Source organism: Gossypium arboreum, chromosome 6 (genome assembly GCF_025698485.1).
Source record: "Gossypium arboreum isolate Shixiya-1 chromosome 6, ASM2569848v2, whole genome shotgun sequence".
NCBI lineage: Eukaryota > Viridiplantae > Streptophyta > Magnoliopsida > Malvales > Malvaceae > Gossypium > Gossypium arboreum.
Window position 1 is genome coordinate 5,239,729 of NC_069075.1, and position 15,343 is coordinate 5,255,071.

Here is a 15,343-nt window from a genome sequence, read left to right on the forward strand (position 1 = left end):
CTTCTTAGGGAGATAAGATTTGCAATTTTAGCCTGTTACCCTACTGCTTAGGGGGTTAAGGCGCATCTTCGATCTGCTCCACTACTGCTTAGGGAGATAAGATCTGCAATTTTAACCTGTTACCTTACTACTTAGGGGATTAAGGCGCATCAATCTTCATTGTTACCAGAAGGACATGACCTGTATAATGTGTATGAGTTCATGCCTAATGATTAGGATGCTTATGATCAAAATGAGTCAAATGCTCCTAATTAAACCTGTTATAATGCAAAATGTTTATGAAAATGACTCCTATTTCGAACGTCATCACTCATTCATCTATCGAGCTTTCCACCTTGTTCTTTTCGACATATCAATCATACTCTTCTTGTATGCCTCGAATCTTCTCCATCAATTTGGTCTACTGTACCATTCCTCGAATGTTATGACCCACTGAAGATGTTTATGAAATGGTCCTTTCTTAAGATCAATATTGCTTAAAACGTCCAACCACCTTTTGGACTGAAGAAGAAAATCTCTCGAGTATCTCCAACCCATACATATGGGAATTCCTTAAACAATTGTCTTATTTCGGTTTCTTATATTATCTAGAAATTTCCAGAGTAATATGCAAAACTTCGTTTGTGAAGATATTTTAGTTCATCTATCATTATTTCAATGCAACATGCTTTATGAATAATGGGAGACAAATAAATTGATCCTGAGGATAATTAGATTTGGACAAATTATTGGAAGGAATGCAAAAAAAAAAAATAGCCTGAGAACATATCTTTGCGAAGGAAAAGAATCCAAAGATAGTAAATAGGACAGTAATCAGATGTCCCATATATCGCCGCTTGGGCGTCTATACACAAACTCCATGAAGACCCTTTTGAGTTTAATATGTGTTTAGAAGATCCAAAGTAATTTGTTGATGCCCCGGTATGTAACATACTTCGCTTCTTGTCAAATCAGGTATAGTAAGATCATTGCATACTTTTCAAAACTTGAGTTGCCCTTTCGGGTTTTCAACTCAAAAACCCATTTGGTCTCAAGGTGCCCTTTTGCGGGTTTTCACCTTGGCCTTTCCATTTTTTTTTAAAACAGAAGTCTCAAAGCGCCCTTTGCGAGTTTTCACTTTGGCTTCCTTTCACTTTCAGACCAAATACTCCTTGATTGAGTCTGAATTTACTGGATTGGGTAAGCTCTTCCAATCCAACTCTGTCAAAATTAATGCACCACTAGAGGAAGCCTTCTTCACAACATACAGTCTTTCTCATCCGGTATTTATTTTCCTTTGAAATCCTTTGTATGGGCAGAATCTCTTGCAACACAAGTTCCCCCTCATGAAATTCTTTTGCCCCAGCAACAGTCCTGGCTGATGCTTGTCAAGCAAAGAAAGTAAATAATAGCTAAAATCCAAAAGCCCTATACAAAAAGATGATTCAATGATTCTCAATAGATGAGAATAGAGCTGCTGACATTATCCTTCAACTTGGAAAATTGAAGTATGAAAATCGCTCCTGAAGTAGTCACTCCATCATGGCTTGAAGACGTCTCTGAAGTATCCTCAAACTCTCTATATTGCCCTAACTATGACATTGTCAAATGAGAGTAGCGAATCAGGGCCATAACGGATATGGCTATGGTGTTCCTTTAATAGAGTATATACTAGCTCTTGCAAATCATCAGCCGAATACCGAATCTGATCTAAGAAAACATGGTAATGAGTATGTCTCGTGGTTCCAATCATTCCAGCATGAGCACAAAGATAGAAATCACTGTTCTTAGGATGATAGATTTTGTTGTCAATACTAGGTAGCACATCGTCAGGAAATCTTTGCTAAAAAACTTAGTGTGAAGGTTTTTTTTTTAACAATAACCACAAACTTTGGACTTTAATTTTCATCATGGAACTCACAATCCTTAACAACTTGACCACGTTCTTTACTCAAAATTTGATTGGACTGAGGCTCGCTAACTCCATTCCTGAAAATGATGATCTGATCAGACTTCCTTTTTCTCGAATTTGTATAGAAGTCTAAGAGGGCTTCCCTCATGACATTCTTCTTTACTTTGTCAAAAACTGGTTTGAAGAGAAGTTTTATTATTTCAAACTTCAGAGACTGTATATGCATAGGTGCTTTACAGTAGGAAATTAAAGGCCACTGCTTGAAACTGACCAATACAGCGATTAATGGAATTTCAGGCTATTCAGGAAAGCTATGAAGTACCTCCATGCTAAGTATGATGGTTGGAACCCTTGAAACAACTGGAATTGAAGGTGTTTGCTCAATTCCTAGCATGGAATTAAGTCATCCAAGCTTTGTATTGATTTTTAGAAGCATGTTTGTAAGGTATTGATCATTCCCCTAGCTGGTGCTTTACGCTGAGTCATGATGCCATACCTCAAAATTGTTCTACTTCCAAGGCCCATAATGATCTAAGTTATCCGAAAACCAACAAATAAGGAATTGCGAAGCTCTAGGAAGTTCAAATTGTACAGTGAGTACCCTTTCTATCCTTCTTTGACTACTCATTCTACATGCTTAATTTCTTGCAGGAATTCAACATCAAACTACTTTTTGACTTCATCCATAATATCAAACCATACTTCGTGATTTTGGTTGAATTGGCTTGCAATCTTTCAGTAACTCAACAAGACCTTTCCTTGTTTCCTTTGCAATGCACACCTCAATTCTTTCCCTTCTTCGAAGGTCTACTGCTTCTTTCTCACGAGGCAAGATTTTCTTCTCTTCTCGCTTTACCGATTTTAACCAATTTGAAAGCAGATCACAATCCATGTCATCTTCAAAAATACTGAGATCCCTCTAAACACATGTTGCGCTCAAAAGGAACTCTGAGTCTGTAATATCGTTACCCCAGTCTTTCATATTTAGGGATCTATGATAAGCACAAAAGAATGTACAAGGAATAAATGTATTCAAGAATGTTTATTTACATGTTATGAATGCAATGAAAATTTATAAAGAATATTAAAGGTCAAAAGAATCAAAATGAAATAATATTTACTCGGATGAATAATAAAAGTATGTTTTATTAAAATAAAAATGTCTGAACATGAGCCCATTTCACAAAAGAAATCTTATTTCTCCTAGGCTTTAGAGCAACAAGAATGTTTTGAATATTACTTCGTATCATTTCTGAATACTACAAGAAGTTCTTTTACCTTCCAATTGTTCAAGGAGCTTTCCAATTTGTAAGGACGAATACCCTCCAGATTTCCTTGTTCAGCCTCATCTTCCCCAATAACATTTACCCCCTGATCGCTATGGTTTGGCAATAGGTTCTCTGTACCAGGCCTACCATCAAACTTTATAACACCCATTTTGGTGAATTTTTCAATCAATTTCTTGAAGATAGTATAATTTTCTATGGAATGTCCTGTTATCCCTACATGGTACTCACATTGAACATTTGCATCATACCATTTAGGATATGGAGGTTGCATTGGTCCTAAGTAGAAGGGAGCTACCACGTATGCATCAAATAAATTCTGATAAAGTTTGTTGTACGTTACTGGAATATGTGTGAACTGGATCTTTTCAGAATCTGTCTCGTACTAGATCTATTCCTTTGCGAACCCCGCTGTCCTACAGTTACTGCTCTTGGTTGACTAACCGTAGCTGATTTTGAGTTATAAGTACTCGCATTGTTCACCTCATTTCTATTTGGGGTTGATCTCTTAGCAGTTTCCCCTTCTATCTTACCGCCCCTTATGGCGTTTTCAATCATTTCCCCTGCCATAACTATGTCAACGAAACTTTTTGTAGTATTTCCAATCATATGGGTAATGAATGGAGCCTTCAAGGTGTTGATAAAGAGCATAGTGGTTTCCTTCTCTAAGAGCGGTGGTTGAACCTGCATAGCAATATCTCTCTACCTCTGTGTATACTGCCTAAAGCTCTCATTAGGTTTTTTCTCCATGTTTTGTAGCGTGATCCTATCCGGAGTCATGTCAGTCATATGATTGTACTGCTGCATGAAAGCTTGCGCAAGATCCCTCCATGAATTTATTCTAGCCCGGCTCAACTGATTGTACCACCTGGCCTCTGCTCCAATTAGGTTCTCTTGGAAACAATGGATCAACAGTTGATCATTATTCACGTAACCCGTCATCCTTCTACAAAACATCGTAATGTGGGCCTCTGGGCAAGTAGTTCCGTTGTACTTCTCAAACTCTGGCATCTTGAATTTGTGAGGAAGCACCAAATCTAGGACCAAGCTTAGATCTTTGCCATCAACTCCTTGATGCCCTTCAACACTTTCTAAGGTCTTAAATTTTTCCTCCAACCATCTGCAATGTTCCTCCAACTGTTTTGCAGATTCGATTCTTGTACCTTCCCTTTCAGCCATATCTAAGTCAGAAATGACTAGGTTAGCAAGGTTGTCACCCAAATCAAATCCCAAGCCAGTTGGGAAATTCATAGGGATTCCGGCATCGATCGACCCATGTTGAGGCCTTATAGTGATAGATGGCCTCCTAGGAGGTGTCTCGGTTTGTGTAGGCATGTGGGGTGAGGTAAAGCCTGGAGGATGATCCTCACCATCCTCGCCAGTAATTGCCATGGGAGCCTTTCCCTTATCAATGACTCTCAGCAGCTGAGCCATCTCGGCCATCATATTCCTCTGAGCCTCTAACATTTGCTCCCTCATATCGTTTTGCATCTTGGCCAATTGCTCTTGCAACTGGTCTTGCATATCCTTCTGTAACTATTCAAACCTTTGATCCATATTCTTGGTTTTTGCTCGAGTTCCGTATGGATGCGTGATTTCTAGATTTTCCCTAACTTTTGTAGTAATTTTAACTAATTAGGGTCTTTCTATAACTTTGAATGCATATGATGCAATGAGATACTATGAGATGCAAATGCATGAATGCAAAAGGATATCGATTCTGATTCAGTTTCATTTTAGAAAACGTTATTTAAGGAACAAAAATCTTTTTATAAAACGAATTACAAATACGCTTTCGCCCGTAGGCCCAGAGTCTTAACCCTATCTAAAGCTAACTTTCGACCACGATCTGACTGTAGCTCATATTGGTGCTCAACGTGCTCGCCCTTTCTACCAGTATCTGTAAATGATCAACTATCTCTTGAATTTGAATTACAGCTTCACCTATGAAGTAAGCTTTACAGCCAAAGACACCTCCTCCAATGTCTGTAAAGTTGTTTTGATTACCTTAAAAGAAAGATTGGTGAACAAGTAGGCATTTCAGCTTCGCAGCATATTGCCTTAAAATGATATCAAACATCCTCAGTGCTTCTTGAGAGTCTTCAAATTTCTGCCCCCACAGAACATTTTGAATTGCTTGCATGGGTATCTTCGCAGCATAGCTAATCTCCACTTTAAAGGTCTTTAAACGATACGATCTTCTTTAATCTCTTTCTTTCATGCTCATTTGGGCTGTCCCGGCCATCAGGGCTTGCATTTCCATTATTTCTAATGGGTACAACATCCTAAAGTACCTCAGTAAATTCCAGCTTGTTGTTTGGTAGCGGTCCTATAGTAAGTGAGCCTTTCTACCATCATAAGCAAAATTCTTTCCATCCAATTCAATTTTGTAGGTCTTATACCCTTACTATCCATGAGGTGACTATCTTCATCTGTAATGGTAGAAGTGTCCATCAGCACTCCCCACGCTCACCTTGAATTGTTCATCTATCTTCATGTCAAGCAAATACTACAATTCCCCATAACTGTTGTAGAACAACCGCTGGCTTCACATTTCATTAATCCCATATTTCCTTTAACTCTTGAGGTTATTTTGCATCACACTAATGAGAGTGTAGTCCCATAATTCTGATGTGTATCCTTCGGTGACACTATTTCTTTTTTCTATCTGGGTTTTCTCTGACCAAGCACAAACGAAAGAGTTGTCATCCACTTTATTAAGATATTCGTTCCCTATTACAAAACTTTCTAACTCAGAAATCGAACCTTGAATTGACACCTTTTAATGATAAATGACATACAATGATAGCAAAATAAGAAAAACAAGTCAGTGTCACATATATAAAAAAATATAATAAATGAGAACTTATAAAGGTAGGCACTAAAGGTCATCATCATACTACCTAGGGCAAGCACTTAAATTTCACTATATGTAGTTCGGTTCTAAAGCAAGGGTACCTGAACCAGCAGATTCCTCGATCCTCACCAATTAAAGGCTCATATGGACCAAGTTCGGTTCAGGGGACACATTTCTCTATGGCTATGCGGAGATGAAAATCTCACGAAGACATAGGTACGGATGTATCCCGGAAGCAATCCACTAGCCCATGCGGATGTGAAAACCTCATGAAAACATAGCTTCTCACTCCCACTTAAAGGTGTGACCACAACGGTCATGCAAATGCAATGTGTGCGTAAACAATAACAAACATATGCAATAAACACATGTAAAAATGACGTATTTTAAAATTTTTCCAAATTTCCGACATTAAGACAGAAAAAAATCAATTTTCGGCTTGACTCTCTTATAGGTCCCTAGTGAAGTCGCCAAGCTGTCGAAACCATTTTTAAAGGGGTTTGAAAAACGGGGTTCGACTTTGTGAAAAATGAAAATGGGAGTCGCCACCAACCTTTTAGGTGTGATTGGATCACCTTTATAAAACATTTTGGCCTACGAGATTCAAGAAAACAGGTTCGGGAGTCGGTTACGCACAAGGAAGGATTAGCACCCTCGTAACGCCCAAAATTGGTACCGAATTGATTATTTATTGTCCTAATGTTGAAAATTTGAAAAGATTTTAAAACTTGAACAATTTAAAGTTGAAACTTGAGATTCCTTTGTTCCGAAAGTATACAAACATCACATCCAGCATGTTAGGACACTATATTTTAAATCCTCGTAACTAAAATTATCTCATGATTTTGAAAATTTATTAAAAGGATATTTGGTTATTTAGTCAAACGAAAAATCGCAACCCAGCATGTTAGGACACTATTGCCCAAATTTCTAAACACCAAACATTGCCTTATTTAAGAAAAAACTTTTTCAATTAAATGAAATATATTTTTTAAAACAATGAATAATATAGAATTTAATAAAAAAATAATTTGATATAATACTAAAATTATTAAAAAATAAAATATAAAGGAGAATTAAAAATCAAGGAAATAGGGATTAAATCAAAATAAAAAAGGGTTGAAAATGAAGATGAACAAAGAACAAATAAGAACAAATCGTAGAAAATAAGAACGCAAGAGGGAGAGAAATTTGAGTGAATGCTCTCAAGAATTCTTATTGCTTCCCAAAACTCAAGTGAAGTCAAGTTTTTTTTACAATGAGGGGAGAGGCCTCTATTTATAGTTGAGCCTCCCCAAATCCAACGGTACAGATCAATTACATCAACGGCTAAGATTAAAGGATATCTTCAAATTAAATCTGTAAGATACCAAAATCATATCTTCTAAGATTGCATATCATATCTAAGATTGCATATCATATCTAAGATTAAGATTGCATATCCTATCTAAGATTGCATATCCTTAAAGATTATATTTCCATATGAGTTAAGCTTGTAGATGGACCTTCAATCTTTTCAAGTAATGGGCCATTCCAATCGGGCTAAATTATATATTTGTAATTTTAAGGTGGACTTGGACTTCATTTTATTTTTTTGTAGGCCCGAGCTAAATTGGCCTATTACAATTACCAAGTAATTTTCTCTTGGGGAAGAATTGTCTATTTGCATACGTAATTAATACGTAATTGTTTATTATTGATGATTTTCCTTTCTCCAAGAATTTGAATAGGCTTTGAAGCCTATAAATACATTTACCTCTTATCTCTCTCATCATCCCCTTTGAAAAATATAGAAATATGGAATGGTCGCCATTTGCCAATAATATTAGCTGTAATGTGAATTTTGCTAGATTATGAGTTTAGTTTTCATTATTGCTTGGTCAATTGATCATTGCATGCAAATAAAAGGAAAGCTAGACTCATAATTTAGCAAAATCGACATTAACTTAGCTTTCAATTATGGATGAGCATTTTTTTTAGTAAACCAACTAGATAAATCGAAATTGATTATAAACGATTAATTAATTAGTATCGGTTCATCTAGTTTTGGCTAATACAAGTTGTTGTCTACTGCTAAAAGCACTATAATGTTGACTTTGTTAGATTATGAGTCTAATTTTTATCTCTTCATCGTTATTTGGTCAAATTGACCGTTGCTTGTAAATAAAAGGAAAACTAAACTCATAATTCAACAAAGTCAACATTAACTTGGCTCTCAATTAAGGATCAATATGTGTTGATTGATCATTGGCAAGTACAAGTTGTTGTCCATTGCTAATAGCCCTATAATGTCAGACTTTGTTGGATTATGAATCTAGTTTTTATCTCTTCATCAGCTAATGATTGCATACAAATGTAAAGAACATTAAACTCATAATTCAACAAAGTCGACATTAACCTGACTCTTAATTAAGGATTTATCATTAAAGAATACAAGTTGTTGTCTATTGCTAATAACCCTATACGTCAACTTTACTGGATTACGAGCTTAGATTTTTTTTCTCTATCATCATTGCTTGGTTGATTGATGATTGCCTGTAAATGAAGAGAAAGCTAGATTCATGATCTAGTAATTTAGTCAATATTAAACTGGGTTTCAATTAAGGGTAAGCATTTGTTAAGGTTGATATATGTAAATTATTTAGGATGGATTTTGGTATAATTAAATTCCAAATTTATCAATGTGACATGGAAATGTTTAATGTTTTTTTCCTAAAATTTTCATAATTGTATTTAATAAATCTTTTAAGGATTATACTTTAAAACTTATGATTAGATATATATGTAATTTATGAATCAACCGATCTAACTCAATTTTTAAACTAATACTTCATCTAATTCTCGGTTTGACCGATTAATTCTATCTAAATCAAACATCACCAATTGTAGTTAATACCATTACTAAATTCGCAGGCACATGGTCTTAGCTGCATATGTGGAAGCCAATTGCCATACGACCCAAACCTATTCTCCAATGTAGAGGATCCATTCTTACGGATAACAATCCTTCATCTCAACCATGATTTTACGATTATTATATTAGCCCAAATAAAATAAGCGTAAGGCTCTAATAAGCGGGCTTGGAACCTAAAGAATTGTGGGGGCCTCAAAGTCCTTAACTTCTTCAATAGCAGGCTCACCAATTATATGATTTCTTTTGACAACTAGTGTTAGAAATTTGAAATATTTAAAATAAAAAAAAATCAAATCTTCCATTCCTAAAAAAAAGACCTTGAGATATTTGTTTGTAAATTATTAGACTTAATTGTTCTAGTAAAAACCAAATTGAGAGGATGAACTCACGCGAATTAGAGCTAAGCCTAAATGGCCAATGTAATGTAAATTGGTGAATTTCCCTGCGCATGATATATTGCGGCGTCAGCCTTTTTGTTTTTGAAATGATTTTTTATTGAATTTTTAGAGTTCAAGAAAAGTAAATTACTTAATTACTAACACATATTTTGTCAAACTAAAAATAGCTTTATCGATTGATTCTATATTTAGCCATGTCTAAATTTATCAAAACATTTCAATATATTTTTAGCAAAGTCAATTCACTTACTTTTGGTATTTGTAGCCAATAAATGTCCTATAAATATCATGACTCACTTTCACTCTAAATGCACTTCAAGAACTATTTTCTTCTCCTCTCACTCATCCTTTCCATCCTTAAGAGATTGTTGAGTATTTTTTTCTGTTGTGATCTATTATTGACTTTTATTCTCGTTTTATAATAGAAGAGCTTTTGAAATCTTGGGGGATATGCTGCAACGAAATATCTTTAAGGACAATGTTCAACACCTCTTAATCTGTTCAACTCGTATTCTTGGTTTGTTAACTTGATGCAATATTTGTCAACAATCTTAAGGATATTTTTGTACTGGGATGTTGTCCACACCCTATGTCATGCTCCCATAAACATATCATGTGCCTGCTTTTATTGTCGTCTTACTGCCCGTATCCTAATGCTATAAATATTTATGATGTTCGAGATTCTTATGCATCACTAATATGCATTAAAAAAAGGGTGAGATCTAAGTATTTTCGAAATGCTAATTGATTTGATTTTGAAAAAAAAAATGATCGCATGTAAAGTATGCTATTTTTATGATGAATTGTTTGAATGAAGCATGAATCCATGATTTTATGTATTATTATTGGAAGATTAGTGGGACTTGAGTTGGAGTTTAATAAAATGCAATTCTTAATAAAATAATGTGAATTTACCCTAGACTTGGTTAATATTATATTTATCTTTAATATGGATTAGGCCAAACCCAAGTTCAGAGACTAAAGTTGTAACACCCCTCGCTCGAACCGATCGTCAAGTTTGAGCTACGGAACACTATATTCATTGCCAGAGCAACCACGATGAATTAGACAACATATAATCATTTATACATGCAAACAAGAGTTAATTACATTCAAAATTATATTAAACAATAAATTCCAAGTCTTAATCGAGCTTACGAAAGCTCTTTTGTCAACCCGAGCATGAAATAGGATTGTCGAAACCGATTTTTTAAAAAAAGGGGTCGACTTTGGAAACGAAAATGAAAGAACAGGAGTCGCCACCAATCCTTTTTGATGAGGTGTGATCGGATCACCTTGTAAAAGTGGTTATTTTTAATAAATGATTTGATTTATTTAAACAACGATTGTGGTCCGCAAAATTCAGAAAAACCGGATTCGGGAGTCGGTTATGTACGAGGAAGGATTAGCACCCTCGTGACGCCCAAAAATTGGTACCTAGTTGATTAATTAGTGTCTTAGTGTCGAAAAATTTGAAAACTTGAAGGACTTTAAAATACGATCCTCTTTTTATAAAAACACTCGAATGTTAAAGACTTTCTCGTCTTGAAGTAATAAAATGTCACGTCCAGTAAGTTAGGACACGACATCTCGAACTTTGAGAATGAGCTTGCCTTTATTTAAAATTCATGTATTTTAACTTTTTAAAAGGATGTTCAGTTATTTTGGGTAAACGAGAAAAGTCGAAACCCCGTAAGATAGGGCATGTTTTCTCGAATTTCTGAATACCGAATATTGCCTTTATTTGCAAAAATTCTTATCTCGAGGTAACGAGATGTCATATCCAGTAAGTTAGGACACAACACCTCATATCTCCTAGAGTAAGCATTTTATTCGAAACTCGTATTAGGATTCAAAAGAATATTCCGTTATTTAGGTTAAATGAGAAAAATCGAAACCCAGTAAGTTAGGGCACAATTTTCTCGAATTTCCAAATACGGAACATTGCCTTTATAAAAGAATTAATTTTGGGTTGGGTAAAACATAAATTCGTAATGAAACAAGATAATAAAGAATGCATAAACAAATACAAATTTTGGTATTGACAGGCATAACAGAATAAACATAAACACAAATGTGAACGATAATGATAAAAGATAAAATAAATGCATAAAATGACTAATAAAAAGGAAATAATAAGTAAGCTAAAATGTTTGAAAAAAAAAGGAACTAGTTGTGAATAAATGAAGATTATGTGGGTCTATTTAAAAGGTAGTAATAGTGATGATAATAATAGGAAAAATATAACAATAGTAAAATAACGATATTAATGCCCTAATATGAATATAGACATAATGCCTAAAACATAATAATAACGAAAATATGGATAGATAAGAAATATAAATAGATAAGTAATAAGAAAATAAATATAGATGAAAATATAATAATGATAATAATGCAATGATAGTAAAAAATTTAGTAATAATAGTAATATGTTAAATAAAAATAATAGTAACAGCAATTTAAAATAATAATAATAATAATAATAATAATAATAATAATAATAATAATAATGGCAACGATAGTAATAATAATATATTGATAATAATAAATAATAAAAGGAATAAAAACACTGCTAATAATAAGAATATTAATAATGGTAATAATAACAATAATATAAATAATAATATATACATGAAAAAAATAATTATTATAATAATAATAATAATAACGACACAACAAGTCAAAGTAGAAAATAACATATTAACAAGAGTAATAATCATAGGTATTAATAATAAAATGATGACATGTTAATAAGGATAATAATAAAAATAATAATTAATAATACTAAATTAATTAATAATAAAGTAATAAGTAAATAAACGCAAAAAAAGAAAATATAATAATAATATGAAATCAATTAGTTTAATACTAAGATAATAATAATAGTAAAAATAAAAATGGTGGTAATGATAATAATAATAATAATAGTGTTTGAATAAAATAAATATAAGTTCAAGTATAATACTAATATTAATAATATATTTAATTGATAATAAAATAACAAAAGAAACGAAAAGAACTAAATTGAATTTAAAAACGAAGTTTTGGGGCAAATTCGAAATAAACAAAGGGTAAAAAGGGCAATTTGAATGCGCAAATAACAAGGAGAGACTAAAGGAGAAAATATCCCCGCCTTCCTAAACGCAGCGTTTTACGGGAGACTAAAATGAAATAAAAACAAAATTACAGGGTAAAATTAAAAATAACGAAAGATTTAATTATAAAATTGTAAAAAAGCGGAAGGGCTAAATGACACCTAAACGACGCCGTTTTGGGGAGTTTTACAGCTAAATGAAACGGCGTCGTTTTGGTAGTGTTATAAAAGGCCAAATTTTGCAAAAACCTTCATTTTCCTTTTCCTTTCTTCAAAAAACTGAGAACTCCTTTTAGGCCTTCTCTCATTCCCCTCTGGCCCAGTCACCGAACCAACATCGTCCGCCGCGCACGGTGGCCGGAAAAATAAAAAAGGTAGGTTTTTTATTATTTTTTATTTTCTTTTATATTTATATATATATGCTGTTTTTTTTAAAAAAAAAGGAAATATGTGTATGTATATTCGAAGGAAAAAGAGAAAAGTAAGCAAAAAAAAAGAGACCTTTGCACGATGAATCTGTTTTTGATTGGCTTGTTGTGTTCTTTGTTTGAATCTGTTTTCTGTATTCAAAAAAATGTCCCCTTTTACATTGTTTTTGTTCGGCTTATATAGCTGTTTACATTGCTATTATTCTTGTTTTCTGTCTTTTCTTAATAATGCTTGCAGGTGACGGTACAACTTGGAGGACGATGGGGCGGTGCTGAGGTGGCGTCAGAGGTGTCAAAGGGCAGGTGTGGCTGGTGGCAGAAGATAAGCTAGGGTTTCAGCTTTTTTGAAACCCTAGTTTGACTAGTGGGTTTAGGTATGGGCCATTTGGGCTTGTTTTATTGTTTGGGTGGTTTTGGTTTTGTAATTAGGTTTGGCTGATTTTAATTGGGTTAATGACTTAGGTTTGATTTTAATTGGGTAGGTAGTTGGGTTTCAATGGGTTTGGGGTTTTGTTTTAGCCCGGGCAGAATTTGGGCCGTATAAGGACCAAATTAAAAAGTTTTAAAAGTTCAATGCCGACATCGTGATGTCATCTCTTCCACGTCGTAGCATCGCCAAAATAGTATGTCACATTACTACTTTAGGCCACTTGACGTAGCGACGTCACTTATTCTGGGCCGATGTTGCGATGATGTAGGTTGGTGTTGGGATATGGACTCTGTTTTTGGTAAAAATGAATCATTTGGTACCTATTTCATAGTTTCCAAAAACAACCATTCAATATGTTCACAAATCATCACATTTCTTAATTCAAAACTTACCAAATCATGCTAAACAAACTCAAATATTAAAATTTAACATCTTAACAAGGTATTCAACACTTATTCATCAATTAAACTTAACCATCTTAATGCCATTACATCCTAACAATCAAGTCATGTTGTAACATCCTGAATTTGGGGCCTAGAAGAGTTGGGTTTTGAGTCTGGGATTCGAATAGAAGAAAAGCTGAATAATTAGGAAGTTTTAAATATTATCGTTTCAGAAAAAAAATTTATTTTATTAAATTACCACTAGAAAATTTTCTTGTATTTATTATTACGGATATTTTAAATTTTTATGAAATTTTAATTAGTATTATGAGATAAAATTATTATTATTAGAAAAATATTCTTGTATGTATGTTTGAAAATTTTATGAAAATTATTATTATTTACTGTATTATTGATATTTGAAATTTTATTATTAGATATATTTATAAAATTATTATTATTATCGGAAAGGAAAAAAATATTAGTTGTAATGCCTTGATTTTCGGATTTTTTTTGGGTTTTGTGATTTTAGTAAATCTTGAAATTTTCATGTTCTAAATATTGGAATTATGTTTAAATGTGTTAGTAGACCTTTAGAAGGCCCAAGACTAAGCTAAACACGGTAAAATATCAAGGTGGGATTTTTAAGTGAATAGGAGATTTGGTTAAGTGGGCTTTTAAGAAGAACTGCGTAAGTTATGACACAAATAAGGCCTTGGTAAAGTGGCAAGGTGACGCCACTAAGTTCCTAAAAAAGTGGCGCCTGGGAAGGAATTGGAGGTCCAGGGTTCAAGTTGTAAGGTAGGCATATTGTTTTTCTTTTAATTTTTAGGCATGTACTAGCCATGTGATCACACAAGTAAATTTCGACAAGGGCCTTAAGGAGATGGGCCGATTGCTCTAATTTAATATTAGGGTTAGGTTCTTTTCTTTTCTATCTTGGAGAATTAGGGTTAGCCACCTGAAAGCTTTCTTTTATCTTTTCTGAATTCTCACAAAAGCCGAAAACACAAGTCTATTTCTCATTGTGCCGAATTTTCTTCTTCTCTTTCCTCCATGTTTCTCTTCCTTTATGCTTTTCCTTCTAGCCAAACCTTCGACCATCTTATTCACCTTCTTTGTCGATCCCATCTTCCATTAAACCTTCATCACCAATCGCCATTAAAAGGTCGAAATCTCGAAAACTCACTACTTGTGCCGATTTCTCCAAAGCCAAATCCTTCAAGATTTTTGTTCCTTGTGATCAACATTCATCTTCTCTAAACCCTTAATATCTGTCAAGCATCGTTACTCCAAGGTTATAGCCTCAAACCATCATCTTCTTCATCACCTAAAAAGTCGAAATACCATAGATTTAGGGACTTATAGCGAAACTTCAGATCTTCTAGATTCGAGTTCTACCATCATTTAGAGGATAAATCGCATCGATCTGCGTAGAAATCAAAGAGGAACAAGTGGTAAGTGCTCATCACTTCAGATCTAGTCTTATTTTACAACTTGAAAAAAGTCAAGTCCCTAAAATCTAGGGAGGTGTCGATTTGGGAATATGGCTCTAAGGGTCTTTAACTCGATGTTTTCTTTCGGTGACTAGAGTCTTCTTAAGCGTTGAATTAAAGGCGTGGTTCATTGGAGCAATCGATTCGAGCTAGCTATCGATTT

The 15,343-nt window shown here is 33.9% G+C and overlaps 1 pseudogene; it reads right to left on the reverse strand.

Annotated features, from left to right (window-relative positions):
• Positions 1 to 1,434: 1,434 nt before the first annotated feature.
• LOC108485085 (protein argonaute 4-like) lies at positions 1,435 to 2,519 on the reverse strand (annotated as a pseudogene).
• Positions 2,520 to 15,343: the final 12,824 nt, after the last annotated feature.